Source organism: Dreissena polymorpha, chromosome 10 (genome assembly GCF_020536995.1).
Source record: "Dreissena polymorpha isolate Duluth1 chromosome 10, UMN_Dpol_1.0, whole genome shotgun sequence".
NCBI classification, from domain to species: Eukaryota; Metazoa; Mollusca; class Bivalvia; order Myida; family Dreissenidae; genus Dreissena; species Dreissena polymorpha.
Genome location: NC_068364.1, coordinates 41,288,203 through 41,314,554, shown reverse-complemented (window position 1 = coordinate 41,314,554; position 26,352 = coordinate 41,288,203). Strand labels below are relative to the sequence as shown.

The following is a 26,352-nucleotide window of genomic DNA, read 5'->3' as shown; positions in this document are numbered from 1 at the left end:
TGTGCAGACAGCAGAGGCTCATCTGGGAAGACACTTTACTCTTATGCATTAAACCCCATTTTCCCGGAGCATTGCTCAAGTTTAACAAACCATCATTAGAATAATTTTTCCCTGATGTTTTTACCTGCATGTCACTTGGGACCCCCCTTCCCCACCCACCCACCTCCGTAATCAGCTATGCAATAGAGGTCAAAGAAACAAAAAACAAAACTCATGGCCATATTCCACTACGAAAACAAGCCCACGATTCGCTACGATTTCTCACATTTATTGAATCAGGAAGACTCGTGACAGTCTGCGATTCAGTTACGACAGTGGTAAGATTGAGTTACGACAAATTGTGGGATTCGGTTGTAGTCTTGCGAATAGGGTAGTGACTTCACTACAATGTGTAAGAATCTACTGCGACTGTACTACGAACGATGCAGATCGGTCACGACTAAGCTAGGACCTCACCGAACGCATCCATGAATTCGGCGCCAATATCTACTGATATTGATTCTAACATGGCACGCGAATTGTTTTCTATAGACAAAGTAGGAAAAAAAGTGTGGGTTATTCTGCAATCAATTATGGGCGGAGCTTAATGTTTCGAAAATAGTTCCGAATAAATTAAGAAAATATTGCAGTAAAATGCACGTGCTTAAATCCCGCTCTTAAAGAAATGTAAAAAATGTAGCACGTATATAAATGTAATGAAACAACAATTTGTATATTTGGTGATAAGTGGCATAACCACGCCTGCTAAGAATTTGTTTGTAAAGAAACGTAATTAAGAAAACATTTATAGCATGTCAGCTTTACAGAAGAATTAACATATATGACGTCATTTAGTTTCTATGAGTGTTGTTCTCAATTAAAGTGACGTAATTTGCAAAATATTTATGAATGAAAATGACGTCAAATGTTTGTACAATTCAATGACGTCACTAAATAGTGAACTTTGTACTAAGAAGGGCGGAGTATTGAAAAATATAGTTCACGTCCAAAAGCTTGAAGCAAATCAATCAGAATCTTGTAAGAATAGAAATAATATTTTTCTATGATGGCTTGTTGTCGAATAACCCACAGTAAGGAGTATAGATTTGTGTTATCAAAGCACTTGTGCTCCACATTCCTGATTTAATTCCTACGCATATATACTCCTTACAGTAGGTTATTCGACAACAAAACATGATGGAAAAATATTATTTCTTTATTCATTCTTTACAAAATTGTAACTGTTTCGTAACTAAAACGCGAGAATCTTAGCAGGCTCGCAACTCAATCAGGGTGAACTCTTGAGAGTCTTGACAAAGTCGTAAATGATTTTTAGACAGATCACATGATCACCAATTCCCCGATTGAGTCATGAATTACTTAAGATTCCATTACGACGCCCAAGAACGCACTACGACACTGTTATGAGTCAACTGCGATTAAATTCAGCTTGAAGGTCTTGGTCAAATTTTAAACACGTTTAAAAACTGGCCGCGATTTTTTGGGAGCTCACGACTTGCCCACGACTAGCTACGAATGAGTTAGGACCTTCGCCTATTGAGCTACAAATGTCCCAGACCTCAAAATATTGGAAATCGGGACAAATCGTGGGGAATTGGGTCGTAGTGGAATACCCCTATCAGAAGCAACAAAAAAATCTGAGAATAATTGTCCCTAATGTTTTTCATCTGCGTTTCCTTTGGGACTTCACCCTCTATGCAGATGAAAGGCTGTTGTCAGTGTTATTTTACAGTCCCAGCAATTCCAAAAAAGAGAATAATATTCCCTATTGCTTTAGCCTGCAGGTCCCTTTGGACTGCCCCTTGTGTAAGTGAAGGGCCATGGTGTCACAATGCAGTGGTCAGTGAGGGAAAGACCCCCACCCCTCTCAACAACAAAACAAAAAGGAAAAAAAAAACAAGAAATGTGTTTGTCAGAAACACTATGTCCCCTTCTGCGCCGCTTTGACTTTTTTGTTGTTGACCTTTGACCTTGAGGGATGACCTTGACCTTCCACCACTCAAATGTGCAGCCCTATGAGATGCACATGCATGCCAAATATGAAGTTGCTATCTTCAATATTGCAAAAGTTATGCCAAATGTTAAAGTTTGACCAAACCAACAGACAAACAGACAGGGCAAAAACTATATGTCCCCCACTATAGTGGTGGGGGGCATAAAAATTGAGTAATTGCCCCTAATGTTCTACCTAGGTCCCTTCGGACTGCCCCCTCTGTGGAGATGAAGGGCCGTGGTTATAATTAGAGTCATGTAGCAGCAGTCAGTGAGAGAAAGAACCCCCACACCCTCTCAAAAACAAAACAAAAAGCAAACAAAAACCTTGAAGTAGTTGTCCCTAATGTTCTACCTGCAGGTCCCTTTGGACTGCCCCCTCTGTGGAGATGAAGGGCCGTGGTTAGAGTCATGTAGCAGCGGTCAGTGAGAGAAAGAACCCCCACACTCTCTCAAAAACAAAACAAAAAGCAAACAAAAAAACTTGCAGCAATTGTCCCTAATGTTCTACCTGCAGGGCCCTTTGGACTGCCCCCTCTGTGGAGATGCAGGGCAGTGGTCAGTGTCATGTAGCAGCGGTCAGTGAGTGGTGTGATGACCAGACGGCCGGAGTTACCCAGATACTCATACCCGTACTGGAACTGGGTGTTTGTCTGCTTCACCACGCAGTCATCAATGTCCTGGCAAACAAAAGGTGCCAATGTCAGCAGTGCTTTTTTTCCTGTTTTTGTGAAGGGGCCTTGGCCTTCCATTTTGTGAAAAAAATAAGTCGAGAACTGTTCAAAATTGGGAAAAATTTTGGCGAAAAATTTCTAAAACTGTGAAAATTTGTGTCGCAAACTTCATGAAATTGTGAAAATTTCAGGCGCAAACTTCTTGAAATTGTGAAAATTTGAGTTGCGAATTTCCCAAAATTGGGAAAAATGGCCATTCTCACAGAGAAAAAAAAGCCCTGATTAGTACTTGCTTTTCCCCGCACAGAGAAGAAACAGTTATAAATAAGCTTCACTCTGATAAAATGGGGCTCAATTAATGTGCATACATGATTGTCCCAGAATAGCTTGTGCTATTTGCCCAGACCAATAAGGCATGATACTTTCGGCCTTAACTGGAATGTTGCTAAGAAGGGACTTCCTTTAAACAGAAAATACCATCAAAGAGGAAATTGTCAATCCTGATTAGTCTGTGCAAATTGCACAGGCTTATCTGGGACGATACTTTGTGCACATGTATTAAGGCCCATTTTCCCAGAGTAGGGCTCAAATAGGGATGCAACCGGTTAACCTACTTAACAATCAGTCACATGTTAATCGGTTAACCTACTTAACAATCAGTCAACCAACAGGTTAACCGGTTTACCTACTTAACAATCAGTCAACCAATTACGTTTTCTAGTTAAATTTCATTGAAATATTTTTTCTTAAATTCCATTTTTATTCACAGATCATACACAATCATTTCTAGGGCTAAGTGTACTTACAATTCACATGCTCAAAACATCATGCTGATGACGGGAATTAATTCAAAGTAAAAAATGAAAGCAATAAACCTGAACTTTTATTGTTACAAACAAATATATAATTTTATTACTGGTACTTTTGGTTAACTTGCAAACATTGTGACACAAATAAAGCACATAACACATCATGCAAATTCAAAATAATAGAATAATTTTGTTGCGGTTCAACGTTTAGAACATTATCTTTAAATTATAATTTTTAAACATTTAAATCAGCGTTGCCCTGCAAAAATTTGGCTTAATGCATGTGGGTAAAGTGTTGTCCCAGATTAGCCTGTGATGTCAGCACAGGCGTATCAAGGATGACGCTTTCTGCTGTTATAGGAATTTTTGGTTGAAATGGAGTACTTCTAAACCAAAATCCAGTCTAGGTAGAGAGTGTCTTCCCTGATTAGCTTGAGTTGACAGCAATTGCGATTTTGAGACAACGTTTTAAGCACATGCACTCTTGTTTTCAAAGATCAAGGCTCAAATTAACCCTTTCCCACTTAGAAGCAAAGTGAAATGGCTATGTGCAAACAGCATAAAACCAGAACAGCCTGCGAGTAATGCGCAGTCTGTTCAGTTTTTATACTGTTTGCTGCTGATCAGTATGAAAGGTTTTGAGATGATGCCTTAAACACTTGAATCTAGTAATAAAGGTCTTAAATAAAATATAACTTTCTTAGGGACTACAAATGGGTGAAAATACGTATCTAAGTGGTGAAGGGTTAACGAAAAAGATATTTCAATATATGTGACATGTTCTGAGAAAACGGGGCTTAATGCACGTGCGTTAAGTGTCATTCCAGATTAGCCTGTGCAGTCTGAACATGCTAATCAGGGACGACACTTTCTGCCTAAACTTGATTTTCAGTAAGGAGGGACTTCCTTGAAACTAAAAATACCATATTAAAAGCTGAAAGTGTCGTCCCTGATAAGCCTGTGCGGACTGCACAGACTAATCTGGGACGACACTTTACGCACATGCATTATGCCCCATTTTCTCAGAATGCGTCTCATACCTTTTCCCAATAGAACCTCAGTTGGCTCAACCACTCAAACGCGTTCACGTCTGAACATCCGACCTTAATGAGGCGATCGATGATGTCACGGGCGTGCACTTCAATGGTAACCAAGGCAACGATTTTGAGACGCTGGATTTTTGTCAGGTTGCCTCGAATGGCTTCCGAGAACTTATTCAGCATGGAAATTTGCTTCTTCTTCATGGTTTTCAGTGCCCGTTTGTCGCCCCGTTCCTTCGTTGTGTTCAACGCTTTACCCACGTCGAATGTCCATTGAATCTGACTGGACGTGATGCAGAGCTGGAAATATGAAAATATGCAAATAATTTGGTCACGTTTGTGCAAACATTAATCATTTCTGTGTCTTATCTAATATTGAGGATACTTGCACTTGTATCTTTCTTTAATTGAACAGGAAAGTGTGAAGCAACAAAAAAAACATCTCCAAAAGGAATTTAAAAAATATATTTGACCTAGAAGGATGACCTTGACCTTTCACCACTCAAAATGTGCAGCTCCATGAGATACACATGCATGCCAAATATCAAGTTGCTATCTTCAATATTGCAAAAGTATTCATAAAATAAGTGATTTGGGCCACATATATTTGACCTCTGACCTTGAAGGATGACCTTGACCTTGACCTTTCACCACTCAAAATGTGCAGCTCTATAAGTTACACATGCATGCCAAATATCAAGTTGCTATCTTCAATATTGCAAAAGTATTCATAAAATAAGCGATTTGGGCCACATATATTTGACCTCTGACCTTAAAGGATGACCTTGACCTTTCATCACTCAAAATGTGCTGCTCCATGAGATACACATGCATGCCAAATATTAAGTTGCTATCTTCAATATTGCAAAAGTATTAATAAAATGAGCGATTTTGGCCACATATATTTGACCTCTGACCTTGAAGGATGACCTTAACCTTGACCTTTCACCACTCAAAATGTGCAGCTCCATGAGATACACATGCATGCCAAATATCAAGTTGCTATCTTCAATATAGCAAAAGTTATTGCAAAATGTTAAAGTTGGCGCAAACCAACCAACAGACCAACCAACCAACAGACAGGGCAAAAACAATATGTCCCCCACTACTATAGTGGGGGACATAAAAATGTTAGCGAACCCTTCTGTTTAAAGTGATAGGGGGGGGGGGGGGGGTTACAAACAGTTGCTTTTGAATTACAAAAGATAGCAAAGACAAACCAGGAAATTGGGGAAAATGAAATATCATGTTTTAAAAATATTGCAGTATTCCATTTGTTTATCATAAACATTATCAACATTATACTGCTATTTTTATCATATAAAGTTCTTCTTACGTCGCTTCTTATATTCGCAGTTATTGATAATGATTCATTAATATTCTTTTTATTGGCAATATTTGTGAAAAAGTGTTTTTATTTGTTGGAAAAGTCACTATTTTTCAGCAGCAATTTTAGCAAAAATAATCACTGGTTTAACCCATATTGTTCATAATCTTGCAGTTGTTCTTCTTGCATTGCTTTCATAGCTCGAAATATGCCAAAGGAAACAATGAGCTACTTTACATCGACAAAATATACCAGCACTTATAACATTGTTACTTTATTTCTTTTTTAGGTAATTTCTTACAAATTTCCCTCACCTGTCCTGGCCATTCCTTGATCCACTTGTCCCGTTTTGTCAAACTCTTTTTCAGAGCGTTTCGGCACTCAGGCAGTCGTTTCTTCAGTGTGAATCTCATGTTCTTCTCCACGTCGCACAGCCAGGCCTCGACCGGTCCGTCGAGATAGACTGCCTTAATGAACTCGACATACTCCCCGTCTGCTGATGACATTCCTGCTGCCTCCCATTTCATTCCTTGCTGTAAAGTGGGGAAAAGAAAATAGGTTACACTGCAGTAATTGCAGTAAAGTGGGGAAAGAAAATAGATTACACTGCATTTATTGCTGTAAAGTGGGGGTAAGAAAATAGGTTACACTGCAGTCAATTTTAAATAATAGTTAAATTAGTGAAAAGATTACATTTCAGTAGCTCTTGAGAAATTTAGGGTTGTTAAAAAGAAAAAAAGGTTAAACAGTAATTAATATTGAGATCAATGTTAAAAAGAAAATATGTTTAAAATCAGTTGATCTAATGGTTAATATTGAATATGTTTGTTAGTGTCTTATTGTTTTAAACAAAGTTATTTATTCAGAAAAACTAGTCCAAATCAAGTTTATGGGAATTTAGAGGACAATTTAATTAAAACAATTATTTGAATTTCTTTATGGAAGAAAGCATTGTAAATAACATTTTACAAGAATAATGAAATAAAGTAAATATGAAACTATTGTTACATTATCTAAAATATTTAAATATATTATTAAACAAATGTTACAATTACCAAAAATGCTATATGAAGTAAATACTAAAATACAACTTAAATTAATATAAGATCAGTAAAATTTATCAGAATAGTTGTGTGTGTGTTTGTTGTCATAATGTTGTTGTTTTTATTGAAGAAAGCAAACTTTTTGTTCAACAATAACAAGAATATACAACAAGTAAGACATTTTAATGTCAGTACAAAAAAGTCACAAACATGATGGAACACATTACCAGAGTTGAGTCTAACCGAGTCTAATAAGAGATTTTAGCATTATTTTGATAAGAGATTTTAGCATTATTTTGATAAGAGATTTTAGCATTATTTTGATAAGAGATTTTAGCATTATTTTGATAAGAGATTTTAGCATTATTTTGCATATTTTTAAACAAACATAACATTGCTTCCAAAATGCACTCAATTACCTTTTACATATAAATCAGATATAATCATGTTAAACCCAGTGCCCTGATTTAAAATGCCAAAAAAATTAAAATAATCTAAATATATGTAGAGTTATTTAATTAATAATATATAAACATATGCCCAAAATATTTATGCTTAAGAAATAGTTTATATCTATTTATATTTTACTGTTACCAAAAATAAATTTATTAGTAAACAGGAAGTTATTATTGATAATGTGTGTATATTTATGCAAATGTATGTCTTCTTTAAAACATGTATATAGGAACAATCTAACCAGTGTTTTTTTCCAGTGTTTTGGGAATTGGGCCGGGTCCCTTTGGAATGGGAAAAATCACGTTGTTTTTACTAAAATTGGGACATTAGTGTTTTCATTGTTTTGCTAAAAATTACATTAAAGTTGAGAATAAAAGTGATATTAATACTACAATTACGAAGGTATTACTTATAGAACTAGATGAAATTAATGTTGAGACTTCAATAAAAACAAATGTACAAATATTTGTTTTGGGAAACCTTCCATCCGGAATTTTAAGGTCCTATTTGGGAAAAATGTACACTTTTTCCTTTGGGAATGGGTCCCCGCTACCGGACACAAATTTGAATGAAAAAAACACTGCTTACTATTAAACAAGAAACCGTCAGAGACGGGTGATGCTCCCCAAAGTTTTTTTTTGTCACAATATTGCATTATATATTCATTCAGATATTCAGATAAAAGGAAACGTCTTGGGGGCACAGTAGTTTTATAGAAAATTTCAAAGGGCCATAACTATGTGAAAAATCATCCTACCAGAACCCGCTGATAATATGCACATCTCCTCTTGGTAGTGAAGCTTCCCATAAAGTTTAATTGAATTCCATTAATTAGTTGCTGAGAAATAGCCCGGACAAAAATTGTGCACGGACGGACAGACAGACACACACACAGACAGACGAAGCGGCGACTATATGCTTTTCCCAAAATAAATTTTGGGGGAGCATAAAAAACATAGGAAGCTCAGTGCATAAGCTGAAAGTCTATGAGAACAAGTGTTCTAGTTGCAGATTTGCAACATATATATTTTTTTCTACATTGTAAAAACTTAATAAGAAGTTTACATAAGATATGGCTGGTATATGCAGCTGATATTATACACTATAATATGAACTATACATATATCACATGAGTATATGATGACTAAATTATGTCTAAAATTTCACATACAACATGAATGATCTGAAAATTAAAAGTGCATACAAAATATCATTACTTTATGTATATTTTAGAGTAACGAGTTGTAGGCATATGTTATGGAGGATCATTAACAGAAGAAAATGGAATTGTAAACACAGAAATATTTTTTTTTTCATAAGGATTAGTGTCATAGTAAAAATAGCCCTGACTGTGATTATGTAAAAGGGGAATACAATGAAATGGGCCGTACTATGTGAAAACGGTGTTTAATGCATGTGCGCACAGTCTAATCAGGGACAACACTTTTGCCTTAACTAGATTTTTGCTAAGAAGAGAGTTTCTTCAAACAAAAAATATCATAAAAGAGGAAAGTGTCTCTGATTAGCCTGTGTGGACTGCACAGGCTAATCTGGGACTACACTTTTCACACGTGCATTAAATCCCTTATTCACGGAGCATGGCCCAAAGATTTAGTAAAAGTCAACAGCACACTTGGGCTTGTATTCAACACCTCATTCTTAGACTTAAGAATAAAAGATTTTAAAAGTTTTAGACTCGAGGAAAATAAATCAGAGTTTGCATATATACAAGCTGAAAATGGTGCTTATATCATTAACATTATTCTTAAAGAAAATTCATTAAAAGTGTTCACTGCACTTGACTTTCAATTAGTATAAGTATTTTTAAGTTTTACCAATATTCTTCTTTTTTTCTAAAGTCTAAAAATCGGTTGGTGAGCAAAGGCCTTGAAAACACACATTTTTTAGTTGTATTAATTCTGGGGGGCAGATTGAGGGAAGCAAAATTTAAGTACAAATATATTTGGATCAAAGAATATCTGATAGAATTATATGCATCCAGTGTTCTGTACTTAAACTCTTATCAGTAGTGCATAATGGAACAATAGAAATTTGAAATTAACATGAAACCATTGAGAGCATATATTTCTAGACTGGACCTTTTAAGTAATGCTTGTATGAAGCAAACAGACAGTGATACAGGAGTAAGGTTTTACCATTTGGTGCCCCTGTTGCTGTTCCATATTTGTTGTTGTTTATCAATAATTTAAAGCATTTCAGAACCATTCTTAGCAACTATGCATGAAATTTATATACTAGATTACATCTAAGTAATCCTGCATTTACAATTTCGGACATAACATGATCATGGAAAAGTTCACAAAGGCATGGACACATGAAAGACCAAACAAATGTCAACAAGCATGCTGGTCAAAGTGAAGCTGTCATGTGATAAATACCGGTAGTGTTGTATCTTATATTTGAGGCATGCTCTGTGAAAAGGGGGTTTAATGCACAGTCAGCACAGGCTCATCAGGGACGACACTTTCCACCCTAACTGCTTTTTTGCTAAGAAGAGACTTCATTTACACGAACAATATCATACAAGCGGAAAGTGTTGTCCCTGATTAGCCTGTGCGGACTGCACAGGCTAATCTGGGACAACACTTAAGGCATGTGCAGTAAACCCCCTTTTCACAGAGCATGGCCCATTTATAATCAATACATTGAAAACAAGATGTGCTTATCAGCTGTCCCTGCTCAAATGCAGATAGCTTTATGGATGTGGCCATCTTTGGTTTTATTGGTTAGTTTTTTTGCTGTTTTCAAACGGTATTTCTGTAATATCACAACAGTGAGAAGACCTACCCATACTTTTTCAATATTAGCTGGGCCTGTCTTCACAAACGTTTTAAGTCTAAATTATAGAATCAGACCTATATTTTCCAAATCAAAAAAATAAATCTAGAGATATCAAATCATGTCAAATGATCTGTGTGTAGTTCTCTATAATTTGAAAGTGATTGTTTTATGATACTTATTAGGGGTAAAACAATGTAAAACAATGCTTTGATTCTTTTCTTAAGTCTGAGTCTATAATTTAGACTTACATTTCCCAAATTAAAAAATCAATTTTTAAGAGATATCGAATCATGTCAAATGAATGAAAAGTTATCGATGCATAGTTCTCTTTAAATTAAATGTGATTGTTTTATGATACTTATTAAAGATAAAACAATAATTTGATTCTTTTCTTAAGTGTGAGTCTATAATTTAGACTTAAAACATTTGTGAATACAGTCCCTGGTGTACCACTACTTAGTGGATAGGCTTAAGCGAGTAATTGACAACTGCCCAACTTGAATCAGAGTTCCAGGGAGAATGGACATAGACTAATGACATGACTAGTCACCCATCAAGTGATGTGACTGGTCGAGGCATCAAGCCAAATTTGTAATAGAGCCCTTAACAAAATGAGCTTACCTAATCTGCAAGTAAATAAGAGCCTCGTACTGGGAAATCTGGGCTAAATGCATACGCGTTAACCCTTATAGCGCTGGAACCGAATTTTAAAGGCCTTTACAAACAGTTTGGATCCAGATGAGACGCCACAGAACATGGCGTCTCATCAGGATCCAAACTGTTTGCTATTCTGATAGTATTCTTTGAAAAAAATCAAAGAAAATGCTAATTTTAGAAATTCAGCACACAACATTTTAGCAGATGACAAATTTCCCAGCATTCAAAGTGTTAAGTGTAATCCAAGATTAGCCTCTGCAGTCCACACATGCTTATATGGGAAAACACTTTCTGCTTACACTGGATTTTCCTTTAGAAGAGACTCCCTTTAAAACGAAATCATTCCATAAAAGCAGAAAAAATTGTTCCTGATTAAACAGTGCGGACTGCACAGGCTAATCTGGGACTACACTTTACACACACGCATTAAGCCCAGTTTTCCGGCTCAAATAATAAACATACAAAACACTAGCAACAGCATACCTTGCCCATCTTCAACGACTTGATATTATCGAAGCACTTCTTCAGGTGGGGCTGTACAGCCTCTGGGTTCTTTGATTGGCCGAGAATCTCGAGTAGGTCGTCGTTGGACAGGAAGTAGAACCTCGGGAACGTCTGTCGCTTCGTCTCGAGGTACATGTCGAGGGATTTCTGTATTTCCTCCAGCTTCAGGTTCATGTCATTCAGCTGTTCCAGCATGCCTGCAATCAAAAACTAAGTCATTTTGATTACTGTAAAATCATTTCATAATTATATTAATCTGCATGAAATGTCATGATTTTCAAAAAACGACAGGTTACAAAAAACTAACAACAAGAGCACCGCATAACCGGTGCCAACGCTCGGCTGCAGTTGAAGTTTTGAATAAATGAAAGCTTGTCAGAAGTTTTTTTTTTAGAGGTCACAGTGACCTAGACCTTTGATCTAGTGACCCAAAAATGGGTGTGGCATGTAGAACTCATCAAGGTGCAGCTACATATGAAGTTTCAAAGTTGTAGGTGCAAGCACTTTGATTTAAGAGCCAATGTTAAGGTTTTAGCACAATGCCGGCGGACGACAGGACAAGCTTTCTATGACAAAAACAGTCGAGCTTAAAAACAACAACAAACTATTTCATTGTTTGAATCTTAAATTTGTGGATACATAAACTCACAAAATCAACACATATTAATGTCCCATGATTAATAATAATTTTACAGCATTATATGACCTATAAATAAACACTGTTTCATTGGTTGAGAAAATGGTCAGCGAACAACTTACATTCATTGGCCTAAAAATAGCTAGCTTAGAAAACCTTTGGAAAATGTTTATATATATTTTCATCATTTAAATGGACCTGCTGCGTCAATTTCTGTTTGGTGATTGCAGTTTCTAACCTAAAATACAAGACTGTGACTATAGGGCATGCCCCCTCATTCCACACTGGCTAATCAGGGGAAACATTTCTGCCTAAACTGGTTTTTAAGCTAAGAAACAACTTCCTTTGAACAAAAAATACCATAGAAGGCTAATCTGGGACGGTAATTCATGCACATGCATTAAGCCCCATTTCCCCATAATTCATGCATATGCATTTAGCCCCATTTCCCCATAATTCATGCATATGCATTAAGCCCCATTTCCCCATATTTCATGCATATGCATTTAGCCCCATTTCCCCATAATTCATGCATATGCATTTAGCCCCATTTCCCCATAATTCATGCATATGCATTTAGCCCCATTTCCCCATAATTCATGCATATGCATTTAGCCCCATTTCCCCATAATTCATGCATATGCATTTAGCCCCATTTCCCCATAATTCATGCATATGCATTTAGCCCCATTTCCCCATTTCTCAACTCATTTTTACCTTCATGGTGGGTTCCCCTCAGAGCATTCTTATCCTTGTTCAATCGTGACATGATCACCTTCCACTTGACGTTCACGTCGTCAAACTCGGCAGACTCACGCGGCAGCTGTTTGCGAATGTCATCCGTCAGGAAAATGTTCTGTAGGAGAAAAACACAATTTTAAGAATATTTGCGGAATTTCATACACCTGTTCCAGAAAATACACCAATTATATTCTTTTTAGTTCCATAATGCATTAAAAAGATTTTTGAAGTTGAATTTTGAATGCTTAAATGCACTTATAATTACACTGGTGCCATTCCAATATTGGCTCAGGAAATATCTCAAATCGGCTTCCAAAAAGAAATGAGATTCCCTCAAAGAAATTGAGATGACACTTTCCGCTTTTATATAAATTTTAATTTCAAGGAAATAAATTCTAAGCAAATATCCAGCTAAGGCAGAAAGTGTCGTCCCTGATTAGCCTGTGCGGACTCATCAGGGACGACACTTTACACACATGCATTAATCCTTTACCACTTAGAAACGTATTTTCACACATGTGTGGTCCCTTAGACAGTTAAATTTAAATAAAGACCTTTCCTACTAGATTCAAGTTTTAAAGGCTTCAATTCTAACCCTTTGATACTGATGAGCAGCAAACAGCATAAAACCTGAACAAACTGCGAGTTACTTGCAGGCTTTTCTGATTTTATACTGGTTGCAAAAGCCATTTTCACTTTGCTTCTTGTGAAGGAAATTGTTCATTTCAAGCATTGCATCATTTAGCACAAGACCCACCTCCAGGTACATCCACTGCCTCTGAACAGTGAGTAACATCTCCACCACCTCCAGTATATGGGACAGAGTTCTCTCCCATCTGTCTACATCCTGCTCAAATGCTTTCACGAACCTGATTATGGGAAACAGAGCATACTTAGTGAGCAATGCATAAAAAGAAGCTATATGTGGATGTTTTTTCAGTGTAATAGTAATTTCTTTCTATAGCCATTTCAAAACGTGTCAAAATATTGGCTTTATCAATCAATGAAAAACATGTAGACAGGAAAGGGTACTTGTTTAATACTACTTTTTTTCTGATCCCATTAACATATACTTGACTCCTAAATTGAAAAAAAAAAAACTTTCATCAAAATAAAGAATGGAAAAAATTGAAAAAAAAACTTTTTCTATAAATGATTCAATATTGTTGCTCCCAAATAAACATTAATAAACTTCCAGCAAATAAAGTTGTGTTAGTATATATAACAAAAGCAATAGTTCAATAGTAAATTTGTACCAGCCTACTCATCATTTAATAATGTGTGCTATTTTGATCAAACTCAGGACTACACTTAACATAAGATGTGTCATAACTTAGGCAACTTAACTTCTACATACTCTTCAAATCATTAACTAGCATAATATTTCATATAAACCTTACTCTGGCAAAACTGGCTGGGCTTAACACATGTGTGATAAGTATTATCCCAGAAACTGCGCTTCACACATGTGTGATAGGTATCATCCCAGAAACTGGGCTTAACACATGTGTGATAAGTATTATCCCAGAAACTGGGCTTAACACATGTGTGATAAATATCATCCCAGAAACTGGGCTTAACACATGTGTGATAAGTATCATCCCAGAAACTGGGCTTAACACATGTGTGATAAATATCATTCCAGAGACTGGGCTTAACACATGTGTGATAGGTATCATTCCAGAGACTGGGCTTAACACATGTGTGATAAGTATCATCCCAGAAACTGGGCTTAACACATGTGTGATAAATATCATCCCAGAAACTGGACTTAACACATGTGTGATAAGTATCATTCCAGATTTTCTTGAGCTGTCTACACAGGTTAATCAGGGACAACACTTTCTGCTTTTATCATATTTTTCGTTTGAAAGATGTTCCTTCTGAGCAAAAATCAAGGTAAGATGAGTTCAGGCTTATCTGGTAGGACACTTTGCGCACATGCATTACACCCTGTTTTTCCAGAACATGGCTCAAATACATGAGCAGATACTGAATGGATTTTTGTATAGAAGACACTTTCTTCAAATGACCATACAAGCAGAAAGTGTTGATTTTCAGGGGTTTTTCAGCACTGTCTGCGCCTTCGGCAAACGGAGGCACTCCCAAAGCAAACGGACCCGATCCCAAACCGAAATTATAACAAAAATTCCCAATGTCCAAAAAAAAAAAATTTTTTTTTTTTTTTTAAGAATAAAGTGTCTTATAACTTGTGTGACTAACCAGTGTTTGTTTTGGTCAAAAATATCTGCTATAAGGTTTTGACTGTTAAGTTCTTATCTCAGAGTGTAACTGTAACTGAAAAAACAAAACTGCAGTACTTGAATAAACGTTGAACATGCCCAATATTGCATCTGTTTATATAAAGAAGACAAAATAACAAATAAAAACAAATTTATTTCTTAAACCACTGAATTATTTAAGCATGATAAATTCTGAAATTCACAATTTTTTCCCAAATGAGCCGTTTAATCGAAGCAAAAATTCCCAAAATGGCCAATTTTGTCGATAAAAAATTCCAAATTTGGTCAGACTCCTTTTCCCAAAATAGGCAGAAAAAACCCTGATTTTAGAAGCCTGTACAGACTGGTCAGACTCATCCTGGGTGACACTTTATGCACATGCATTAAACCCTTTTTTCACAGAGTGAGGCTTATAAATATAAATATGTGTCTTGTTCTGAGAAAACTGGGCATAATACATGTGCGTAAAGTGTCGTCCCAGGTTAGCCTGTGCAGTCCGCACAGGCTAATCAGGGACGACACTTTCCGCCTAAACTTGATTTTCGGTAAGGAGGGACTTCCTTGAAACTAAAAATACCATTAAAGCAGAAAGTGTCGTCCCTGATTAGCCTGTGCGGACTGCACAGGCTAATCTGGGACGACACTTTACGCACATGAATTAAGCCCAGTTTTCTCAGAACAAGACACATATGCTCAAATAAATCTCAACATGCAAAATAGGATGCCTTTCTGACGAAAAAAATACCCATCCATATTTTACCTTGAAGCCTTCATGGTCGAGAGCTGAACCTGGTTGTCCTCAAGCGCAGCAAACACGTCGTCCGTACTGCGCACCTTGAAGCATCCCTTGTATGGCGCAATGTCTAGCTCCGTGATGTTCCATGTCTGGGTGATGGCGTCAAGAGCCTGTGAAATGTGTGCAGAAAATTGTCAAAAGTGTGAAATAAATGGTGAAAAGTGTGATAAAAATTTATTATTGATATCAATCATGTTTTCATAATGCCCTGCTCTAGGAAAACTGGGCTTAATGCATGTGTGTAAAGTGTCATCCCAGATTAGCCTGTACAGTTTGCACAGGCTAATCATGGACAACAATCACGCTGAAAAACATTTTGTTTAGAAAAGACTTCTTTTAAATCAAAAATTCCATAAAAGCAGAAAATGCATAGATAGGGAAAGATATAAAACAACAAAATTTAATACGAAATAAACGCTCATTCCTCTTTTTACTTATATGGCTTGAAAAAGACCTCTATTTTAAAATTAAACAAAAGTAATAAAGGATAAAAAAAACTACAAAAAATTCCTGTCTCAGCATGGACATTTCCATCTTGACTATCAAGTTGTATTTATCATTCAAAATCCAAGGGAAGGCACTCTCACCTGTTCAATGGCCAGTTCCTTGGTTGCAGCCCCTGACACCTCATTAATGGACTCGGCATACTGGTCAAAACCGAACTCAATAATCTTCTCAAGCGTGAATTCCGCGGCAGTGTGGTCAAACTGACGCTGCATCTTGGTCTGTGAAATTGTTAAATGTGTACATAAAGACAAATATTATATAGCCAACAATCTAGGTCCCTGTGGCGTTGTGGATATGGTTTCTGCCTTGCAACAGGGAGGTCCAGGGTTCGATCCCCACTGTGGAAGCGTTATTTAGATCTCTCCTATAGTCACCAAGAACTGGTTCTAGTCCCAGAAACGGACTCGATAGCATTTAAAATCATTTAGGGTTTCAATGCAATTCAGCTAAAATAAATAGGTTTAAATAAAGCGAACAATCTGAGTACAACGGTTCAAAATTTACCAGTGCTGGGTTTGCATTAATTATCCGGCACATACAATTAATACCAGAATATATGAGTTGTAACTTCATTTAAATGACATTCCTTATTCTATTATTTCCAATTAGATGTTACCATTTAAAGTTACCACCAAAGTTTCTAATTTTGTTTTGTTTTTTTCTCCATAATATTATTTTCATTATTACAGTTTTGTATTATCTGTTAAACATAGGAAGTTGTACATATTCTAAAAATATCTTAATTTTTCTCATTTGGCAAAAAATTAGTTCTACAATAAAATTACTTTTTTCTTAATTATTCAAATGATCAATTCAAACATTTCCAAATAATTGTTTAACATTTGCTCAAACAAACAAATTTGTATTTACTCAAAATTAAACTTTAATCTACGCAAAGATAACTGTGTTTCACATATGCTCATACCTGTATAGCATGCCAATGCCTGGGCCTCATGGCTTTGTTTTTCATATCCTGAATGAGGGGCATGGTGCGCTTGAACTGGTCCACCTTGCTGCGACTGGTTTCAACCACCTCCCAATTCTTGTCCTGTAGAATCAACATCGACATATGAAGATACCAAATATATATATTTCCTCACTAATACCCCTTTGAACTACTCCCTTTTAATTGACACCCAAACCTGTCTAATTATTGTCATCATTTTCCATTGAACTCTGAATTTAAAAGCAGTAAAAGAAGTTGCTTTCAGGCTAGTCATTATGTTTTTCTACCAAAGTTAATGACAAAACAAACATTATAAGTAAACCAGTAATTACCTGACCCATTAAAATAAATGTTAAACCCAATAGGATGTGTATTACAGCAAATAAGATAGATATAAACTTTACTCAGGGAAAATGGGGTTTAATGTATGTGTCTAAAGTTTCGTCCCAGTATAGCCTGTGCAATCTTCACTGGCTTATCAGGGACAATACTTTCCGCCTTAAGGAGATTTTTGCTACGAAGGGACTTCCTTTAAACCAAAAATACCATTAAAGTGGAAAGCATTGTCCTATTTGTCTGTGCAGACTGCACATGCTAATCTGGGACGAAACTTTACGCACATGCATTAAGCCCTGTTTTCCCAGAGCAAGGCTCATAAACACTTTATCCTGCTTTACCACCAGTTTGATTTACAGTTGTTCTGCAAAGGCACTTTCCAGACCAAATTGTTTTTCTATAGATTTTAATGATACAATAGCATACAGTCTAACAGTAGAGTGCACAATAATATCCAACAACAGCCAACAATATAGCGCACAAAGTAGTCTTACAATAGAGTGCACAAAGTAGTCTTATAATTGAGTGCACAAAGTAGGCTTACAATAGAGTGCACAAAGTAGTCTTACCATAAAGTGCACAAAGTAGTCTTACAATAGAGTGCACAAAGAAGTCTTACCATAAAGTGCACAAAGTAGTCTTACAATAGAGTGCACAAAGTAGTCTTACAATAGAGTGCACGAAGTAGTCTTATAATTGAGTGCACAAAGTAGTTTTACAATAGAGTGCACAAAGTAGTCTTATAATAGAGTGCACAAAGTAGTCTTACAATAGAGTGCACAAAGTAGTTTTACAATATAGCGCACAAAGTAGTCTTACAAAAGAGTGCACAAAGTAGTCTTACAATAGAGTGCACAAAGTAGTCTTACAATAGAGTGCACAAAGTAGTCTTATAATAGAGTGCACAAAGTAGTCTTACAGTAGAGTGCACAAAGTAGTCTTATAATAGAGTGCACAAAGTAGTCTTTTAATAGAGTGCACAAAGTAGTCTTATAATTGAGTGCACAAAGTAGTTTTACAATATAGCGCACAAAGTAGTCTTACAAAAGAGTGCACAAAGTAGTCTTACAATAGAGTGCACAAAGTAGTCTTACAATAGAGTGCACAAAGTAGTCTTATAATAGAGTGCACAAAGTAGTCTTACAGTAGAGTGCACAAAGTAGTCTTATAATAGAGTGCACAAAGTAGTCTTTTAATAGAGTGCACAAAGTAGTCTTACAATAGAATGCACAAAGTAGTCTTATAATAGAGTGCACAAAGTAGTCTTATAATAGAGTGCACAAAGTAGTCTTATAATAGAGTGCACAAATTATTCTTATTATATACTGCACAAAGCAGTTCTCAAATAGTGTGCATAATGTAGTCTTACAATAGAGTGCATGAATTAAGTCTTCCAATTGATTGCACAATTATAGTCTTACAATAGATTGCACAAATGTAGTCTTCCAATAGATTGCACATATTTAGTGTTTCAATAGAGTGCACAAATTTAGTCTTACAATAGAGTGCACAAATTTAGTCTAACAATAAAGTGCACAGATTAAGTCTGACAATAGAGTGCACAAATTTAGTCTTACAATAGAGTGCACAAATTTAGTCTTACAATAGAGTGCACAGATTCAGTCTTACAATAGAGAGCACAGATTCAGTCTTACAATAGAGTGCACAGATTTAGTCTTACAACAGAGTGCACAGATTCAGTCTTACAACAGAGTGCACAGATTTAGTCTTACAATAGAGTGCACAGATTCAGTCTTACAACAGATTGCACATATTTAGTCTTCCAATAGATTGTACAAATTTAGTCTTACAATAGAGTGCACAAATTTAGTCTTACAATAGAGTACTCAAATTTAGTCTTACAATAGAGTGCACAGATTTAAGTTTACAATAAAGTGCACAGATTTAGTCTTACAATAGAGTGCACAGATTAAGTCTTACAATAGAGTGCACAAATGTAGTCTTGCAATATCTGACTGCATAATAGTACAATTTAGTGCATGGCAAAAGCCTTAAAATATGAGTCATATTCTGGGACAACTGGGCATTACCGATTTCTGGGACAACTGGGCATAACCGATTTCTGGGACAACTGGGCATAACCGATTTCTGGGACAACTGGGCATTACCGATTTCTGGGACAACTGGGCATTACCGATATCTGGGACAACTGGGCATTACCGATTTCTGGGACAACTGGGCATTACCGATTTCTGGGACAACTGGGCATTACCGATTTCTGGGACAACTGGGCATTACCGATTTCTGGGACAACTGGGCATTACCGATTTCTGGGACAACTGGGCATTACCGATTTCTGGGACAACTGGGCATTACCGATTTCTGGGACAACTGGGCATTACTGATTTACGTAAAGTGTTTCCCAGAATAGCCTGCGCAGTCCACAAAGGGTAATCAGGGACAATACTTTAGGCTTTTATAGAATTTCTTGTTTAAAACAAGAAATGTGTTTGTCAGAAACACTATGTCCCCTTCTGCGCCGCTTTGACTTAGTATTTTTGACCTTTGACCTTGAAGGATGACCTTGACCTTGACCTTTCACCACTCAAAATGTGCAGCTCTATGAGATAAATATGCATGCCGAATATCAAATTGCTATCATCAATATTGCACAAGTTATTGCAAATGTTAAAGTTGGCGCAAACCAACAGACCAACCAACCAACAAACAGGGCAAAAATAATGTGTCCCCCACTATAGTGGTGGGGGACATAAAAAGTCTATACTAATAAAAAATCCTAATTAGGTGGAAAATGTTGTCAATGATTATCCTGGGAGGATTCCACAGGCTATTCTGGCCCTCTGGGACTTACACTTGAAGTACATGCTTTTAGTCCAGATATCTCAGAACAAGACTTAGAAAGTGAACACTTGAGTTCACAATAGCAGTCTTACAATACAGTGAACAAAAGAAGTCTAAAAGCAGAGTGCACAAAAGCACACATTCAGAAAAGATTAAGAAATATTTCAGTGACAACAATTTTGCAGTTATGCTTTACGATGATGGACGCATGAACAACACCATCAAGTGCAACCACTTACATGATGTATCTGTTATAATGGTGTTTATTAAATGAAAATATAAACAAACAATATAGGGCTAACATGAAAAAGATCAACTCAATGTGACAATTTTAAAATGTAAAACCCCAACAAACTTAATTGTTGTATTAAAAAAATATAAGTTATATATTTAAACTATCAAAAAGTTTGAAAAATTATGCTTGGTTTATTACCATCGAATGTTATGATGTCCCTAAAAAAACACACACAAAATACAACAAGAGGAAGGCAGGGATTGTTTTTCCCAATTGGGAAAAGTACCGGTTCCAACCCACTTTGGAAAATAAAAGAGCGAAACAAGAGCTGTGTTTGTGAAACACAATGCCCCCCTAATGCGCAGCTTTGAAGCCATATATTTGACCTTAGACCTTGAAGGAAACCTTGATCTTGACCTTTCACCACTCAAAATGTGCAGCTCCATGAGATACACACGCATGCCAAATATCAAGTTGCTATCATCAATATTGCAAAAGTTATGACCAAGGTAAATGTTTTAGGACAGGCACACACATACAGTGACAGACAGACAGACACATACAATGACAGACAGACAAAAACAAAATACCCCTGATCATTCAATCCGGGGGCATAAAAAAACTGAAATTGGGAAAATTTGCATTGTGAAATCATCAGATTGGGAAATCCGTGTATTTGATTTGTTGTTGATAAATACTTTAAAACTGATAACACCAATTGGACACACCAATTGGGCAATTTTAAAGTTGAGAAAGTACTGTTTTCCGGTACTTTATAAAGGAGGAAAAAAATCACTGGAAGGTTACCTTGAGGTCTCGACTGTACTTGGTGAGTTTCTTGAAGATGGTCATGCACTGTGTCTCCATGGGGTCGGTCTGCAGCTCCGTGAACTTGCCGTCCTTCCAGCTTGCCCAGTGCCCCTCCCACTCCTTGTTCAGCATCCAGATCGTCTCGATCAGCTCCAAGTCCTGGAAGTAGAACATTGGAAAATGGGGCTTAATGCGTAACGTGCGTAAGTGTCATCCCAGGTTAGCATATGCAGACTCAGGGACAACACTTTTTTCTTTTACACAATTTTAAGGAAGTCTCTTCTAAGCGAACATCCAGTCTACCGGTAGACGAAAAGTGTCGTCTCTTATTAGCCTATGCAGGACACATGATTTTAATCCTTTCAGTGCGGGAACCGAATTTTGAAGGCCTTTGCAAACAGTTTGGATCCAGATGAGAAGCCACAGAACTTGGCGTCTCATCAGGATCCAAACTGTTTGCTATTCTGATAATATTCTTTGAAAAAAATCGAAGAAAATGCTAATTTTAGAAATTCAGCAGACGACATTTTAGCAGCATGCAAAGGATTAATCAGGTTTTTTCCAGAATGAGGCTCGTATTTTTACTGGGCGTAGAACAGTGTGGCTTTCAAAGATTATAGGGTCCATCAATCCTGAGGCTGCATTATGTGTGGACCAGAAGTTTTTCTGCATTCCACCTGATTAATCCTTCCCCACTCAGAAGCAAAGTGAAAATGGCTAAGTGCAAACAGAATAAAACCAGAACAGCCTGCCAATAACTCGCTAGTCTGTTAAGGTTTGATGCTGTTTGCTGCTCATCAGTATCCAAGGGATGGAAATGGAGCCATTTAAATTTGAATCTAGTAGCAAAGGCCTTTAAAGTGATATTATGGGCATCTAACAGTATATAGGTGTCTACCGCAACCGTTGTTTATTTTTGGTGTTTTCACTTCATATACACATATATTTGTTCATGCAGCATCAACATACTAAAACAATATCCCGGAAAGAGAAAAATATTGAATACTTTTGTTTTGACAACTGGCGACAGAAATGATTCGATTTGCAATGTGAATCTAAATTAAGATTTAGTGCAGATTCATTTATACGACACAAAGACACTATTTTGTTTTACGAATCGTTTCGGCTTAGAGGACTGGGTGAGTCATGTAAAATATGGAATATAATATATATTTTTTATAAACAACTGGTAGCAAGATGAGTTGCAGATAATTGACCAGTTACCACATTTTAACTAATTCTTTTGACCTGTTAATTGTTTTCAGCTCAATTCAACAGTAAAAAAAATGCCCATAATATCACTTTAATAAAATATAACTTTCTAAGGAACCACAAATGCGTCAAAAAATGTATCTAAGTGGTAATGGGTTTATTGATTAAAGTCACAAAAGTTGGGACATACTTTAAATAAAAGCTGCAATTTCCAGCTATGTATTTGTAACTGAAAGATTTTTATTTTTGGAGTGGTCTTGTGCTGTAGGGGGAAAAAGGAGTACTATATTAAAGTCAACCTGTCCCGTACCATCAACCAAAATTGCATGCTTCTGAGAATGGGGATCGAACCAAGTTTGCCTTGGTTTACAAAAAAAGAACATGCAAGCTGCGTTGTAAATATCTTAGACTTGCTGTAAGATAACGAGGCTAAATGCATGTGAATAAAGTGTTCTCCTTGATTAGCTTGTGCACTCTGCTTTAATGGAATTTTTATTTAACCCTTTGCATGCTGAGAAATTTGTCGTCTGCAAAAATGTCGTCTGCTGAATTTCTAAAATTAGCATTTTTTAAATTTTTTTCGAAGAATACTTTCAGAATAGTAAACAGTTTGGATCCTGATGAGACGTCACGTTCTGTGGCGTCTCATCTGGATCCAAACTGTTTGCAAAGGCCTTCAAAATCTGGTTCCAGCGCTCAAAGGGTAAATGGAATTTTTATTTAAAGCAAGTCTCTCCAGTGAAAATCCAGATTACACAGGCTAATCTAAGACAACACTTTCCGCACATGAACAAAACAACATTTTCACTAGAAGCAGTGTCTTTTTCTTTAAACAAAAAAATAGCAAAGCAGTGGAAAGTGTTGTCCCTGATTTGCCTGTCCAGACTTCACACATGCACATGCATTAAACCCCGTTTTCATATAGCACAAATCAAATATATTGCCATTTTAGGAGAAAACGTATTATGATGACTGTAAAACCAATAATTAATCAAGTAACCTTTTCCAGGGTGGCAATCTCTTTTGAAGGGGGCTGATCTATCTTGAAGATGTTGAGCCCACGTCTTATATCGGCCTCCTGCTTCTTCAAGGCTTCCATCTGGGTACGGATTGCTGTGATGTTCTCCAGGGCGTCACCCGTCCCGATGTTGCTCGTAAACGGACCTATGGACAAAGTTAGGAATTCCTGAGAGTTTTTTTACTACCAAAGCTGAATTACATTAATATATATAATTTTGGAAGATTTTTGAAGCTCAGCTACGATTTCTGTCAGGATTGTGCATGTAAATAGACTTCAGAGAACAGTTTGAAGTTTCTAAGTTTCTTTACAAAAACTGAATTATACAAGGACATTGGGGATAAATGAAAGGTGGGACAAAGTTTGAAGTATAACTGCAATTTCTGTTGGAAGTGTGTTGTAATGGGACATAATTACGAACACAATTGTGAGTTTCAAAGTCTTCTCTGAACCAAATTATGTGAGGCCTTTGGGTATCAAAAGCTGGTACCAGTTTTGAAGCATAGCTGCACTTTTGAATAATTTCTGTTTTACTGAACATGGACATTGAAAGATTGGACAAATTTGTAGCAATTCTGGAATTTCTAGCTTTTTTTACTGAACTATTTTGACTGGAGAAACAAAAATACGTTAGAAACCCCACCAGTATGACCACATACTAAACTCGCTCATGTTTAAAATTCTAAGCATAGGAATATTGGGTTATTTACTTTATTCGGCACCGACCTAGTATTTTCTATATAATTGATCAATATCATGGCATTATCATGGCTGAAACAGGAAGCTTCGCACAGAGGTAAAGAAATACAGCGCGACTGCTATATGCTAGCTTCTTCAAATTGATGCATAAAACAGTGTGTATTTCACCATTTTGGCAATGGGGCCAGGTCCCTGTGGATTGGGAAATATCTCGTACTTTTGCCTTAAATTGGGAAATTGATGTTGTTGATTTTATGCTTACAAATACTTAAAAAATGTTAATAAAAAGAGTTCAATATTATTTTTTCTTAGGTTCAACTTATCGAGCTGGATTTGGAGATCATTGACATCTTTAGACTTATGACATTTTGTTGTTGTTGAACACCTTCAATTGGGAATATTTAGAAAAATATGTACTTTTTTCAATTGGAAATAGGTCCCCCTACCCGACCCAAATTTGAATGAAAAAAAAACAACATTGCCACAAATTCTCAAATAGGGTTCCAAGGAATGCTTCACAAAAACAGGCAAAAAAGCCCTGCTATATGCCACCAAGGGAGGCATAACAAGTTCTCACCTTTAGTCACAAACTCGTCCAGAAGGTTGTGTACTTGCTTCTTGAATTCCTCAGACTGACCCAGCAAGTTACTCTTGAACTTTTCCTGCAAAAGCCAGATATTTTTATTACCCATTTTTGCCTAGCAGACTCTCCCATTCTTCTAAATTGGATCAATTTATTTCCAAAATTAGGGATGTCTGGTATATTTATTTCTATATTTAGAATATTTCTTACAGAAATTCTTTCCTTTAAGCAAACAGCGCAGACCCTGATGAGACGCCGCATCATGCAGCCTCTCATCTGGGTCTACGCTGTTTACCAAGGCCTTTTTTCTAGACGCTAGGCATAAATGGGTTACTTACTTCTGTATGACATAACTTAACTTATACTTACTACAGATTCATTAATTCAGCAGAAAAAGAGGAACACAATTTGAGCTGCAGTTACCTTGAGTGACATGACATTTCTTGGAATTTATATTTTATTCTATGCACATTTCTCTAGACTGACTTTTACTAAAGCAACATTTTTTTCCCCACAATGTTGTACCATAACACAATTCAAATCATTCTTCTACAATTTATAACGCAAAATGTGTTTGTATGCATCAATAACAAAGTTTCCTAAGCAGTGTTTTGCAATATACTATAATTGTTACACGTTTCCCTACCTTGTGTTTTTTAAACAAAATACAAAGCAACATTTCTAATTGTAACACAGTTCCATACCTTGTGTTTCTTCAACATGACTTCAGACTCCACCAGTTTTTCTTGGAACGTCACCCATTCTCCATGCAAATCGTGCAGCATTTGTTTAACCTGCAAAATAGATACACAAGGCTTTTATCAAGACTAGATATATATAAGAGGTTTAACCCATTTATGCCCAGTGGACTCTCCCATCCTTCTAAATTGGATCAATTTATTTCCAAAATTAGGGATGTCTAGTATATTTATTTCTATAATTAAAATATTTTGTACAGAAATTCCTTTAAGCAAACAGCGCAGACCCTGATGAGACGCCGCATCATTCGGCGTCTCATCTGGGTCTACGCTGTTTGCCAAGGCCTTTTTTCTAGACGCTAAGCATAAATGGGTTCATAAAAATAGAATCAATACTGTCTTTGGCTTAATTGCTAAAAGAATTGACCATCAATTAATGCTAGCCATGATTAATGTTGCAATGTATGTCAATTAAATATTTGACCTTGAACTCATCACTGTTCAAAGGTCAGAATAAAGTATTGCTCAGTTCTGCAAAATTTAGACTTCATTAAAACATTTAAGTCACCAAGGAAATTTTAAAAAGTGTAATCAAACTCAACTAGGTTAATTAAACCAACTGTAACAAGCAAGTTCTTTGAATTAATATCCCCAGCCTTCTCCTCATTAATATCTATACACAAATGAAGTTTCATATTGACAGCTTGCATAGTTTCTGAGATATAGCCCTAAAACTAAAAAGTTTGTGACAGAAGGACGACTGG

General features: G+C 36.4%; 1 pseudogene; it reads right to left on the bottom strand.

Moving 5' to 3' along the window:
• Window positions 1–26,352, bottom strand: part of LOC127847671 (dynein axonemal heavy chain 2-like) — a 133,590-nt pseudogene that overhangs the window by 72,613 nt on the left and 34,625 nt on the right.